Source organism: Pectinophora gossypiella, chromosome 14 (assembly GCF_024362695.1).
Source record: "Pectinophora gossypiella chromosome 14, ilPecGoss1.1, whole genome shotgun sequence".
Taxonomy (NCBI): domain Eukaryota; kingdom Metazoa; phylum Arthropoda; class Insecta; order Lepidoptera; family Gelechiidae; genus Pectinophora; species Pectinophora gossypiella.
Genome location: NC_065417.1, coordinates 2,864,625 through 2,879,577, shown reverse-complemented (window position 1 = coordinate 2,879,577; position 14,953 = coordinate 2,864,625). Strand labels below are relative to the sequence as shown.

Here is a 14,953-nt window from a genome sequence, read left to right as displayed (position 1 = left end):
GAAGTTCGTTTACCGAGATGGTACCAATCATGTAATGAGTCTGTGAATGAGCTATTCGCTAACGCAAGTAGCTCTTCCGCCAGCAATGTAACCAAGCAAAGCTATACGGATTTGGAATTGCATTTGTTCAGCGACGCATCGCTCAAGGCAATGTGCGCGGTCGCATACTGGCGCTGGAAGGATAATAACAATAAAACATGTGTCGCATTTGTTGCCAGCAAGTCTCGTGTATCGACAGTGAAACCTCAAACTGTACCACGGTTAGAACTCCAGGCTGCACTGCTTGCAGCACGGCTCGCCGATACTTTAGTAAAGGCTCATCGGTTACACGTCACTCGGCGATACTTTTGGTGTGATTCAAGCACGGTGCTTCACTGGATTTACAACAATACGCGACAGTACAAGACTTTCGAGGCTAACAGGTTGGGTGAGATAGATGATCTCACGAAAGCTTCTGAGTGGAGATATGTGCCAACAGGATTGAACGTTGCAGATATTGCTACAAGAGATTCGTTCAATTATGATTCTTTTCTCACTGAATGGTTAACAGGTCCTGCGTTTTATACGCCCACGAGAGTAGCTGGCCAGTGAACGTCATAGAACCCGAGAATAGGGAGAGTGTTGAAGCTTGTGTAACCGTCATTCAAAACTCACCTTCTTGCTTACCCGTTCCTGATCCTAAGCGCTTCTCGTCATGGCTACGGTTTGTACGATCAGCTGCTTCAGTTCTCAAGTTTGTAAATAAGTGTAGAGGTGTTTCTGCGATCGACGACTTTTCTCTGATGGAGCAAGCAAAGACACTCGTTCTACGGCAAGCTCAAGAGGATTCGTTTGCCAGCTCTTTGCAAGCTATAAAAATGGAAAAAAACTTGCCACGTGACAGCAGATTGCTAAGTCTCTCTCCTTTTTTGGACGAGGTTGGTGTTCTTCGCTCGAGTGGCCGCATAGACGCTGTTTGCGATGTACCTCTGGAAGCGAAGAGACCCATAATCCTCGACGGACGACATCCAACTACCCGTCTTTTGGTCAAACACTATCATGTCAAGTCTGCGCATGGACAACAGGAAGCAATAGTGAACGAGTTGAAACAAAAATATTGGATAATTCAGTTGCGTCCTACTGTCAAAAATGTTGCGTCTCAATGTATGTTCTGTAGGATAAGAAAGGCTACCCCGCGGGTGCCTCGAATGGGTGACTTGCCGCAGGCACGCATGGCGCATCATCAGCGCGCCTTTACTTTCTGTGGTATCGACCTTTTTGGACCCATGGAAGTCACTGTAGGCAGACACCGAGAAAAACGTTACGGCGTTTTGTTTACCTGCCTTACTGTTCGTGCGGTTCATATCGAAATCGTGCACTCACTCACCACCGACTCCTTGATCATGGCACTGCGCAGAATGGCGTCCCGACGTGGATGGCCTGCGCATATTTACTCTGATAACGGCACCAACCTTCGAGGAGCGGACGTAGAACTGCGAAGATCTATAGCACAGCTCGACGAAGAAGGTCTACGAGCTGAGGCCCTTAACAATGAAGTTCAATGGACGTTTATTCCCCCTTTCAGTCCCCATTGGGGTGGGGCATGGGAAAGGCTTATACGAAGTGTCAAAACTTCACTGAAGGTAGTTTTGAAGGAGCGCGCCCCTAAGGATGAAGTTCTTTTAACGTTATTGGCAGAAGTGGAAAACATTGTCAATAGTCGTCCTTTAACGCACGTCTCTGTCGAAGTCGGCAGCTCAGAGTCCTTGACGCCGAACCATTTCCTCTTAGGCAGTTCTTCCAATTTACCTGTCCACGGAGCATTTGACGACTCGGATTTATTTCTGCGGAAGCAATGGCGAAAGGGGCAAAGGTTAGCGGACATGTTTTGGCATCGATGGGTTCGCGAAGTTTTACCCGATATGTTGCCACGTCGGAAATGGGGTCAAGAGCGGCTTTCGCTGGAGGTAGGTGATTTCGTTGTAGTTGTTGACCCTGATGCACCCCGCAACTTGTGGCTAAAAGGCGTCATTGAACAAATATTTCCAGGCAAGGACGGCCGGGTAAGGATGGTGACAGTGCGGACAAGGTCTGGGTTGCTAAAGCGTTCTGTGGCACGTATCGCCAAAATCCCTACTTATGAGTGCTAGCGCACTAGGGTGGGGAGTGTTAACGACGGCCTCCTTGGTCGTCCTTAGTTTTATTTCTTTTATATTAATACTTATATTGTCATACTTGTACGTTCTATTGTTTTTTAAAATGTCAATGTCAGTGTTCTTTTGGTTGCAATAAATCCGTTCAAAAATGTTTTTGCTTTCGTGATATTTTTTACCGTACGCGCTCAACAGGCGTCATATTATAAAATTGGGAAGAAAACAAACACAAAAATCTTCATGCGATAGAAAAACCGTAATATAACACCACGCACACTGAATCGTGAATCACAATGAAATTGGAACCCGAAGCCTTCAGTTACGAGTTGCTTTTCTTAACAGATTACTATGTGGACAGAGGGTAGTTGGCGAGCGTCCAATTTTTTGCACAAATCTGTTAGTATTGTGGAGCCACCTAGTCTAAGCGGATTTTCCGAGCTTCGTTCAGGATTTTCTTTCCACTTGAAACTACGTCTGAAAAGATACAGTACTCAATTATGGAGATAAAGTTGTTTTACACTAATGGAATGGAAATATTGGCGTTCTAAGATCCTTAGACTCGGTGGAGGTCGAGGTTCGATTCATTGTCGAAGTCACTTTGTGAGACAGTCCTTATTTATTTATTAGATAGATCACTTACAGCTGTACGTACACATTATGGTGCTAATTCCTGCAAAATATGGTGCAAATTTATTTTAAGTTATATCTGTCATTTTCTTATCCGCCGAAAAGGAAAGGGACAGGCATAAAATTTATGGAACATACGAAAATTTTTAGCAGAAATCTAAAACAACCGTCTAAACATTTTACATCGGCCAATAACCCGACAGAATTAAGTTGACAGCACACGTCAAACGGTTTGCATACCAGCGCAATACTTTTTGATTCGCCCGAGTTATTCATTCATTTACTCATTCTTCTTAAAATTTATGACTGTCAATCATCCGTCTCTTTCCTTTTCGGCGAATAAGAAGATGACAGGTATAACTTAAAGTAAAATTAGGAGGTGTCTGCAGGAATCGGGGCCTATAATATCAGTAGTTAAGACATAAACATCGTAAGTAAACCCAGATTCTCGAGAAATGCGTTCCGGAGGTATGTGACCTAGCCTGTATTGGGCTGGTTTTCCCTTCGCGGGTTGGAAGGTCAGACAGGCAGTCGCTTCTGTATAAAACCCCACCTGTCATATATTCAGGTCTGGTAAGCGAACCTTGTGAAAACGTGCTAACGCTAGGGAGATGACTATATTTTTGATAATTTTTATGTTTTATAATATATTATTTTGTTTCGTGTGTCAGGTAATGTAATAGGCTAGTTTTCAACTAGTCAAATCAGTTACTTTTTACTAAACGTCAAAACACGAATTTGCTAAGGAAATTGTATGAAAAAGCGCACTGTGACGTCATAGGAAAACGTGATAAAATGTCGGACTTATTATTACGTTTTTATTGATTAAAATTCTTAAATAAGTTAAATAGAAAAAAAGAAAATGCTTTTCGTTAATCTGTCTTTATTTAGTAATCAGAATTTTATAATTTATTTTGAACCTAGTACACCCAATTATTAAGGGTATGTTATGTATTTCATGTTGTTACTGTGGCATGACGTAATAAATATATCTTTCTTTCTTTCTATGTGTTGAACGACGATTATTATTATTATTTGTATGTCATTTCTATATCTCGGACCTGTGGACTCCTGGACTTTTGGAAGGCGTACGTGGGGCCGAAGCCAACACGTAGAGGCCCCTTAAGACAATTTAATCAAAATGTTGTGTGACACCAACCGGCGATTATCCATGTATGCACTATGGGAGTATACCCAAAAACAATCCCCAGTTCGTGTAGGCCTAAACAAAGGGAACTGGGATATTGGGTTGAGGGTTAGTGAACCGGGATTATTATTAATAGCCCTCGTTGTCCCACTGCAGGGCAAAGGTTTCTCTTCCCTTCTTCCACTCCTCCCTGTCCCCAGCTGGTTCGTGCCACCGTTTCAAAAAGCGGTCTAATTCGTCGCGCCATCTTTTTCGTGGCCTTCTCCGACGATAACGACACGACAACGAACGAACGACGATAAAAAATGTTTCAATCATAATCTTTTCGAATGAATGGCTAACTACAACTTGACCTATACTCTTAGTAACGTTCTACGCGAGGTTAATTTATAGTTACAACTGTGTGTCAGTCAACTAGTTGCAACACAGTTGATGCAAGAACCCTTAATTTATAATACAGACAAATTAGGTGCGTTAAGAAATGAATCCCTGAATGAGCTGTTAAGGTGGAAATTTGTATACATATTACAGGGTTTAGTGACATCGTAAGTCGTAACGAATACTGAGGGGAATGATTCACCTCATAATTCAAATTCAAATTTCAATTTCAAATTTCAAATTTCAAATTCAAATTTCAAATTTCAAATTCAAATTTCAAATTCAAATTTCAAATTCAAATTTCAAATTCAAATTTCAAATTCAAATTTCAAATTCAAATTTCAAATTCAAATTTCAAATTCAAATTTCAAATTCAAATTTCAAATTCAAATTTCAAATTCAAATTTCAAATTCAAATTTCAAATTCAAATTTCAAATTCAAATTTCAAATTCAAATTTCAAATTCAAATTTCAAATTCAAATTTCAAATTCAAATTTCAAATTCAAATTTCAAATTCAAATTTCAAATTCAAATTTCAAATTCAAATTTCAAATTCAAATTTCAAATTCAAATTTCAAATTCAAATTTCAAATTCAAATTTCAAATTCAAATTTCAAATTCAAATTTCAAATTCAAATTTCAAATTCAAATTTCAAATTCAAATTTCAAATTCAAATTTCAAATTCAAATTTCAAATTCAAATTTCAAATTCAAATTTCAAATTCAAATTTCAAATTCAAATTTCAAATTCAAATTTCAAATTCAAATTTCAAATTCAAATTTCAAATTCAAATTTCAAATTCAAATTTCAAATTCAAATTTCAAATTCAAATTTCAAATTCAAATTTCAAATTCAAATTTCAAATTCAAATTTCAAATTCAAATTTCAAATTCAAATTTCAAATTCAAATTTCAAATTCAAATTTCAAATTCAAATTTCAAATTCAAATTTCAAATTCAAATTTCAAATTCAAATTTCAAATTCAAATTTCAAATTCAAATTTCAAATTCAAATTTCAAATTCAAATTTCAAATTCAAATTTCAAATTCAAATTTCAAATTCAAATTTCAAATTCAAATTTCAAATTCAAATTTCAAATTCAAATTTCAAATTCAAATTTCAAATTCAAATTTCAAATTCAAATTTCAAATTTCAAATTCAAATTTCAAATTCAAATTTCAAATTCAAATTTCAAATTCAAATTTCAAATTCAAATTTCAAATTCAAATTTCAAATTCAAATTTCAAATTCAAATTTCAAATTCAAATTTCAAATTCAAATTTCAAATTCAAATTTCAAATTCAAATTTCAAATTCAAATTTCAAATTCAAATTTCAAATTCAAATTTCAAATTCAAATTTCAAATTCAAATTTCAAATTCAAATTTCAAATTCAAATTTCAAATTCAAATTTCAAATTCAAATTTCAAATTCAAAATTCAAATTCAAAAATATCTTTATTCAATAGGTAACATAGTTACACTTTGAATCGTCAATTTCACATAACGAACCTCTCATCCGCCTAAAACTATTGCAGCTTCTAACAACCTGTATAGCCGGGGAAAAGAGGCTGCAAGAAAAACCTCGGCACAGGGCCCTAGACGTTCTTTAAAAAAAAAAAATAAACATAAAATATTGGTATACAATTGAGTAATTTAGCTGCCTAGTATCAGTTCTCAGACAGTTAATCCCATGCATTCATATCTTCTAAATAATCACTAACTTTATAATAACCTTTTTTGTAAAGTTTTTGTTTAACTACTGTCTTAAAACAGTTGAAAGGCAAATTCTGAATGTCAATGGGAATGAAATTCTGAGTAAATATCAAGTAGAATTTCCCGTCGCAAATTCATGTTTTATTTTAAATTCTATACTTTTGCGATAGAAATTTCACTAGATATTAACTCAGAATAATGAGCCGAACCTTCTCTCTCAGTATTTCGTTACGATGTCACTTACACTCCCGTACAAGTACGCAAAATCAGCCATACGAGTACGTATGGGTGTTGGTGACATCGTAAATACTGCGGTAGATGACTCAGACCATGATTCTTGTCTTGTTTTTGTGTGTGGCGTCATTTTATAATAAACTATTTCTATTCTATTCATGCTATGATTATGTCGAAATAAGAATGAATTTCGATGGAGGATGTTAACCAATAAGGTTACAAAGTTCGACACACGAATGAGGTAACTAATAATGATGTTTCCTTTGATAGTCGACAAATTGAGACACCTATCGGAGATAAACTCACGCCGGCAAACCCTCATGGGGTGGAGCCGTGAGTAATAGCCCCGAGCGGTCGATGTGGGTGATATGCACTGGTACCCACCACAGCTCTGGTTAAGCCGTACTGTTACAAATAGCCACTCAGTATATTAACTATTTTTTCGACGTGACTTATTGTAGGTTTGCCGAAAATGGCATTAACTACTTGGTCGGACAAACAGGAAGCGCTGAGGCCTCTCACCCGGTAAAAAATTTAAGACAACAGTCTAAGACAAGTAAGGCACCGCCGCATATCTAGAGCAATGGGTCATTTTAATGTCGTACGGCATCTTGCTGTGGGGTCATGCTGCAGATATGAACAGCATTTTTGTTCTGCAAAAGCGAGCCATTCGGGCGATTTACAAATTGGGACCCAAGATGTCACTTAGAAATAAATTTAAAGAAATTAATATTTTAACTTTGGCATCACAATATATCTTTGAAAACTTAATATATGTAAAAAAACATATGGGATTATTTGCAAAAAATAGCGACCGGCACATTGTTAATACCAGGAACAAAAATAAACTTGCTTTACAAGTCAGTCGATTACATAAGATTACTAAATCTTTTAAGGGGCAATGTATACGTTTTTACAATAAGATCCCCATTGACATTCAGAATTTGCCTTTCAACTGTTTTAAGACAGTAGTTAAACAAAAACTTTACAAAAAAGGTTATTATAAAGTTAGTGATTATTTAGAAGATATGAATGCATGGGATTAACTGTCTGAGAACTGATATTAGGCAGCTAAATTACTCAATTGTATACCAATATTTTATGTTTATTTTTATTTTTTTAAAGAACGTCTAGGGCCCTGTGCCGAGGTTTTTCTTGCAGCTTCTTTTCCCCGGCTATACAGGTTGTGAGAAGCTGCAGTAGTTTTAGGCGGATAAGACGTTCGTTATGTAAAATTGACGATTCAAAGTGTAACTATGTTACCTACTGAATAAAGATATTTTTGAATTTGAATTATAGTTGTCTGTTTTTTTTTTATTGTAAAATTGTACATCTCTATGTTCGATAAACGATATATTATATATAGACTCAGATAAATTATAGACGGTAGTTGCTAAGCGCACGCTTAATTTCATAATGTACCTTTGACCTAGGAAACTACAATTCTCGTCTATAAAATCTCTGAGGGCCGAAGTGGTCAGCCCATCGCCTATGGTGTGATGGATATTAACGTATATTTATGGAACACGACATCCGTGCCTCACCCAGCAGGGTCCACATAATACCAGCTTCGTGGTTCACGCCGCGACTTGTGCTGAGTGAAGCCCTTTTACCTCAGGACGTCCACCACCACCTTACGATCGTTCTAATGAACATCCTCTATGCTTTTTGTACCAAATTGTTTTGTGAAAAGTTTTAAGTGATGTTATTGTCTTGTCTTTGTATATGGCGTCCTTTTATAATAAACGATTACTATTCTACTCTATTCTATCCTTCAATCACGATGTTAGGCAGCTAAATGCACACTAGTTTCTTTTACTGCACGAAGGACGTAATAATATACGATCCCGACGATCCGATTACTCTAGCCATAGAGGCAGCCAATCAGCTCGCGACACCAAACACATCAGGACCCCGATACCGACCCGGCCGGCGTGGTTGACAATTTCCCTCAATCAGCGCTTATCGCTATCGATCCACTAGGGTCGATTAATTCTTTCAAATATTTTTCCTCTCAGACGACGCCCTGAGCCGAGGTTCGCACTCAACTGGGCACCCTCAGGCCTGTTGTCTTAAACGTTGTACCAGGTGAGAGCCTTCAGCGCTCCCCATTTGTCCGGCCAAGTAGTTAATGCCATCTGCGGCAAATCTAAATAAAAACTTTTACTGCAGCGAAAAGTTACTACAAAAGATAATTATGTAATATGCATATCAAGTTAGAGAAAGGGAAAGTGCTATCTAAACCAGTATCGAAAGACTGCACAAAGAGTTTATTATTATTTGAATTTATGCTGCAGCTACGTACATCAGATAAGACGTGTGAAATGATGGAATATACTTTCCCTGAGAGACTAAAAAAATAAATATATATATATATCAAATTTAAGTAAAACATAGTCCTATTAACGCTAAAAGAAAAAAAAACCTATCACGCACACAAACTAACATTGATACCTCCATAAACCATCTGACAAAGACTTTCAAATCGATGGCAGATCGCAGTGCAGTGAAAAAAAAATTTAATTTTCTTTTCTTTTTTACTGTACACATTGGATTGTTCCGTTAGAGCAGTAGTAAAACTGTTTTTTTCTAAATAAATAAATTATCTTGAATAACTACAACCACTATATATGTGTTATAAGTTAATTAAGAATAAAATAAATTTAAATTGAAATATAGTTTCGATAGTTAATTGAAACCTTATCTTATTTCCTTGTCCGATAAAATACGTTTCGTAAGGTCAAGCCTTGTGTTATGTAATACAGCTTAACGACAATCAATTAACTTATCACACTAATATTATGCGAAAGTGGTGTGTTAGGATCGTAGTAAGTCGAATTCCGTGGTCTCTGCCGACCCCGATGGGAAATAGGCGTGGTCTTATGTACGATAAGGTGCAAAAGTCCAGTTTCTTGTAAAGTAAGTAAAGGTTGCACTTAAGACTTGCTGGTTACGTGTCGTTTTTGTAATAGACCAAAAACACAATTATGACAACTAATGCTTCATAATTTCACCACTGTTTACAAATAATTCGCTGGGCTCAGTGACTGTACTTTTGCTCTTTGATTGTACCTCTGACTTCGCCAATTGGGATATAGTTGTGAGCTTATGTTATTGTTGTACCAAGTAGAAAACACAGTTATACAGTTGATTGTATATCATGTATGTATTAATGTTATCAACGCGTATGTTTCTTTGTTGGTCCAGTTTTTTTTTTCTTTTTTCTTTTTTTTTTTTGACGTGACTTATTGTAGATTTGCCGCAGATGGCATTAACTACTTGGCCGGACAAATGGGGAGCGCTGAAGGCTCTCACCCGGTACAACGTTTAAGACAACAGGCCTGAGGGTGCCCAGTTGGGCGCGAACCTCGGCTCAGGGCGTCGTCTGAGAGGAAAAATATTTGAAAGAATTAATCGACCCTAGTGGGTCGATAGCGATAAGCGCTGAATGTGGGAAATCGTCGACCACGCCGGCGGGGTCAGTATCGGGGTGCTGAAGTGTTTGGTGTCGCGAGCTGATTGGCTGCCTCTATGGCTAGAGTAATCGGGTCGTCGGGATCGTATATTACGTCCTTCGGGGGTCCAGTTTCACGACTAAACGACTGAACGCATTTCGATGAGATTTGGTAGTAATATCTAAGCACTGGATTAACAAATAGCACACTTTAAAAGTCAGTAGCCTTGGTAGTACAGTTGGAAGAACGCTTCATTCTCACTGTGAGGTCGCCGGTTCTAATCCCAGCACGCGCCTAAAGCAATGACTTTCGAATTCGTCTTTGGATCGTAAATGATTACCACATGCTCAGCGACAAAGGAAAACATCGTGAGGAAATCCACATTCCCGATAAATGCGTTTCTGAGGTACGTGACCTAACCTGTACTGGACAGGCAGTCACTATAAGGACATGTTAAATTTTCAGGTTATGTACCTACATAACCTGAAAATAACCACTACCTAACTACTACTACTAACCACTTACCTAAGTGGACCATGTGAAAAACGGGATAACGCTAGGGGGATGATGATATGTACTTTTCAAGTACAGACTTAACTTAGTGCGCGATGTAATGTAAGATAAATTATACCGTGTTAAGCACAAGGAAGACGACATACAGAAAGTCGAAATTCATAAGGCCAAATCGCATGCTTAAGCTAGTCCATCAAAAATTAATAATGTCCAATATTATAAAAATAACAAGAATGTTTGTATTTTACTGCTTATGTGGCATCCCGAAATAATAAATACATCTTTCTTTCTTATCTTTCAAAATTGCATAAACCACATTATATCACGTGTAAAATAAATTAATAAATTATGTTAATGACTAAGGTTATATGATATTTAAACGAATTGTTATTTGATCACTTCTATAATTGATTAGATCATTTATTTAGTCCCTAAGCAGTTAACAAGGGTATAATATTATAGATAAAAAAGAGTATTAAGTTAATAGTTTAACAAAAAAAACGTAGGGATAGAAAAATCTGGTTTCCATCTTTTTTATTTGCCTTAATTATCAGTTTAATATTTAACTAAGAATTTAGATCCGCCTAGATTTAAGATTTTTAAAACTTGACTCTTTACAGTTTCTGTTTCTTATTGGTAGTATTTTTAAGTACCCCTTAAGAATAATAAAATAATCGTCACATTAAATAAACTAAAATAAAATAAATTGAATTACCTAAACTAGAAGCATACGCTGCGAAGGTTAATGGCTCTATTTACACTACATGATTTCAAGGGCCCAGGGAGACTTGAGGAGTAAGGGTCCCGATTTCGCCATACTATAATAGCGCTGCACTAACTTAGACCTCTTGAAATGGTCCCTTGAAATGTGGTAGTGTAATAAAATAGGCTGGGCACCCGCGTCGGATGCGCCGGCGCAGGGAAAGTAGCCGCAGGCGCCAGTGAAAGTGCCCGCGACAGGCGGAAGAACGGCTTTCTTGTTCGCTCGCCGAATTTAAGTACATAAACATTTTGTTGTCTTGACTCACTAAGTTGCTTATGGTAATGTGGCTTGTGGAAAATTCTGAATACCTAATTTTATTAATTTGATTGTACTAGATTTATAGCACAACATAACAAAAGTCATGACTATATTCCCAATTGGGGTAGTCAGAGGTACATTCATTGCATGATAAACTCACCCATGCTTCACCAAGCTTTCTGTTAGACCAACATGTAGGTGGTGACGGGTGAGCCATATTATTTTTTTTTACTTTATGTAATGTCAGGAAAATAGCTAGCTAGACCATGTTTTTTTTTTGTTTGTAGGGTTCCAAAGCTCAAAATGTAAAAGGGAACCCTTATAGGATCACTTTGTTGTCTGTCCGTCTGTTCATTTTTGATGGGTTCTATGGAATGTTCAAATTCAATTTCACACAGGTGCCATTTTTTTATTTAACTAGCATTTTTATTATATCTACAATTTTTATCTAGAACACTTTTGGCATTTTTTGGACACTCATTAAGTATGTAAGTACTTTTCTTACTCTACTTGTAAATGGTGTTTAATTTTAAGAACAATATTTACTTCTCAAGTACTCTGGGTGGTCATTAATATATCATATCAAACGAAAAATATGTACCTACCAACAACAATTCATAACTTAAATATTTACAGAAATAAAGTGGATACAAATAAATGGCTTTAAAATGTAATTTATATTTAAGAATTTAACTAGGATTATTTTATTTTTACAGTGACATTAAATATGTATCTATTGTTTGTTTTTTTTAAATTCACCTAATATTATATTACACATTCTATAACTAAACATGTTTATTTTTATCTTCCTTCTATTTTTTTTTATTATACCTAATGTAAGTAATTTGTGTTCTAAAAATTCCATTGGTCTTTTTAAAGAAACACCTCTACCAGTTACAAATACAATAGAGATTAGAGATATAAAAAACTTGTTTCCATTTCCAGTGAATAAATATAAAATTTTAAATTCTAATAGACTGGTTCTACTTGTTCTGACGACAAACTTTTCTACAGACAAGGTGATTAGCATTTAATTAGATGTAGCTCTGATAAAGAACAAACTGGGCAAAGAAAACAAGAAGTAACGCCCACCACCACTGCTGTAATAAACAAATCAGCAGTTTTAAAAATAAATAAATGCATTTTAGGTGTTTTGTAATGACAACGAAACATTTTCGAACAAAAAAAAAAACAAACTTAAATATACCCCGACAAACTTGATTATTATTATCATCAACAGGCAAAGGAAAAACACGATAACGCCAATGTTAAACTTGAAAAGTATGTAAAGTGAACTCACCTGCCGAAAAACGACGACACAACGGTACAAACTACGAGCCAGCATGGCTCACACAGACCAGGCACTGCAAACAAACATCCAATTCCTCACAAATTTCGCACGAACTGAGCAAACAAAGTTGGATATCGTTAGCACTAAGTACACATCACGCACTTATCGATTACACTATAACTACGGAATTTAAACTCCGTCAGACACAAACAACACTTTTCACTTATATCACCACGAAAAACAATCCTCGCCGATATTTTCCACGCTAATATACGTACACAAATAAAACACCTCTCCGTGGAAACTACTTGCGAAACGATATGTCAATCTACGTCAAATTATTTCAAATTTAATGCGAAACTAAGAGATTTCTTTCCAATACAACTTATAAGTTATGATATACAAAACGTACCGAACCCGTTTATATATTTCTATGAATATTTACCATTATATTTCGATAAATAATCCAAAAAAATGCACGGAACACAACAGACAATCTTTCACCACGCGAATTTATCGGAAACTGGAACGATATTGCCAACAAGAAAAAAATACAGCTGTCAAATGACAGTACGCAATGACAGTTGCTGACAGTTAGAATGATACCAGTTAATAAATTAAATTTTGACAGATTTAAATCATTACTTTTATAAATTAGTACAATAGTACTCATTTACAAAAGTAATGTTTGATTCGTGATTCTAGTGCACACCGTCTAATTTTATTTTAAGTTATACCTGCGGTTGCTATAAACAATAAAGTTGAAGTTATATCTGTTTGTGTGTTTTCTTATACGCCGAAAAGGAAAAGGATGGGTCATCGACAGGTATTTAATGTTATGAAACACACATCAATTTTGGGCAGGAAAAACAAACCTCTTATTAGATTAGACCCCGAAGAACCCGACAGATTTAAGTTGAGAGCACACGTCAAACTGGTTACATATCAAGGAGATGCTTATAAGATTTATTCATTAAAATTATAACAGCTGTTAGTCACATTGTTTTAAGTTTATGTGGTTATCATAATTAAAACACATAGTAACGGGTTCTTACGGCGTTTATATCAGGGAAATATGAGACTCCTGATATTTCGACACTGTTGCAAGTGCCATGATCACGGGATGCCTGATGAGATTGGAGTGGAGTAGGTAGATCCATAATTTTCTAGATCCATATTTTAACAATCAACCTTCCCTTTCTTTTGCGACAGATAAAAAATAACAAATATAACTTTAAATAAAAGTAGGTTATGTCTGCAGAAATCAATAAAAATACAAATATATAAGAAAAACGGATTATGGGCATGCATGAGAGAAATGTGATATTTTTTACAACTGTTTGCAACACTCAAGCATTGTCTTTGGTTTCTTGTGGTACCATAAAAAAGATAGTCGAAAATAGCTTCGAGTATAGTTATTCTCTATTGTTTATTGCAATGCCTATAATAGATGGCGTTGTTCATATTTATCGTGTTTATTACCTATGTTCTCATTGCTCGGGTACATGACAAAGGCATAAATCAAAATAATTGTTCCTTGATGGTATATTAATGGATATGGAATATTAATGGGTGGAAGATGTGTTGTGTAACAAGGGGCATCATAATATTCCCAAAAACAAAGATAAATAAAAAAAAACATATGTCAGTTATTCATGAAATTAGAAGGTAAAACGAAGGCAACTGTGTACAAGGCCATTTATATTTTTTTTTGGAAACGTAGTGTGCAAAGTCCTTCATTATTATCAATAAATAAATCCAAACTGAGATGACAATAATTAAAAGTTACCTAGTGTCCTTTATTCTGTTTACCAATGACGTCTTCATGCATAATGGGCTAAACCTTATGCAGTATTATTCCTTATTCAACAACTTTATAATGGACTAATCACTCAAATGTCTTTATGAAAGAATGTTAGCATTTTTACTCACGCATCGAAACAGTAGGTTACAAAATCAATAAATAATAAAGTTTCATTCATTAAATATTATATATTTATAATCACAGCTATTGAACCAGAACACAAGTCTCCAAGTAAAAGTTATCTACTTTTGAAACAACATAGACGCTTATTACAGTTTGAAAGAAAAAATCTTATTTCTACCTATATTAGGAAACTTTTTTCACCGAAGAATTTAGACTATAACCTTCATATGCAGGTAGTGAAATAATTTATAATACCTATACATTTTCGAAGAGTTTACTTTGAAATATTTTGAAACTACCTACATTTACAATATTTGTTACATGTCTACTATTCCAAAGTTATTAAGTTATTATTTGCACAGTAATGTCACGAACTTAAAAACTTAAATGGTAATTAGAAATCCTGTACTGTACAAAAAAATATACTTAATTATGCTTAAATATTTTATAACTAAAAATTAAATCAACAGACAAAATCAGTTTTGAGAGATCGAATATCCACTGCGACAATG

At 35.5% G+C, this 14,953-nt stretch overlaps 1 protein-coding gene across 1 annotated transcript in view; it reads right to left on the bottom strand.

The window, feature by feature from the left end:
• LOC126372461 (E3 ubiquitin-protein ligase RNF144A) overlaps positions 1-13,028 on the bottom strand; it is a 165,872-nt gene extending 152,844 nt beyond the window's left edge. The window contains exon 1 of the mRNA XM_050018232.1: positions 12,524-13,028. The gene's annotated coding sequence lies outside the window, so the exon portion shown is untranslated. The remainder of the gene's footprint in view (positions 1-12,523) is intronic.
• Between the last annotated feature and the right edge of the window lie 1,925 nt (positions 13,029-14,953).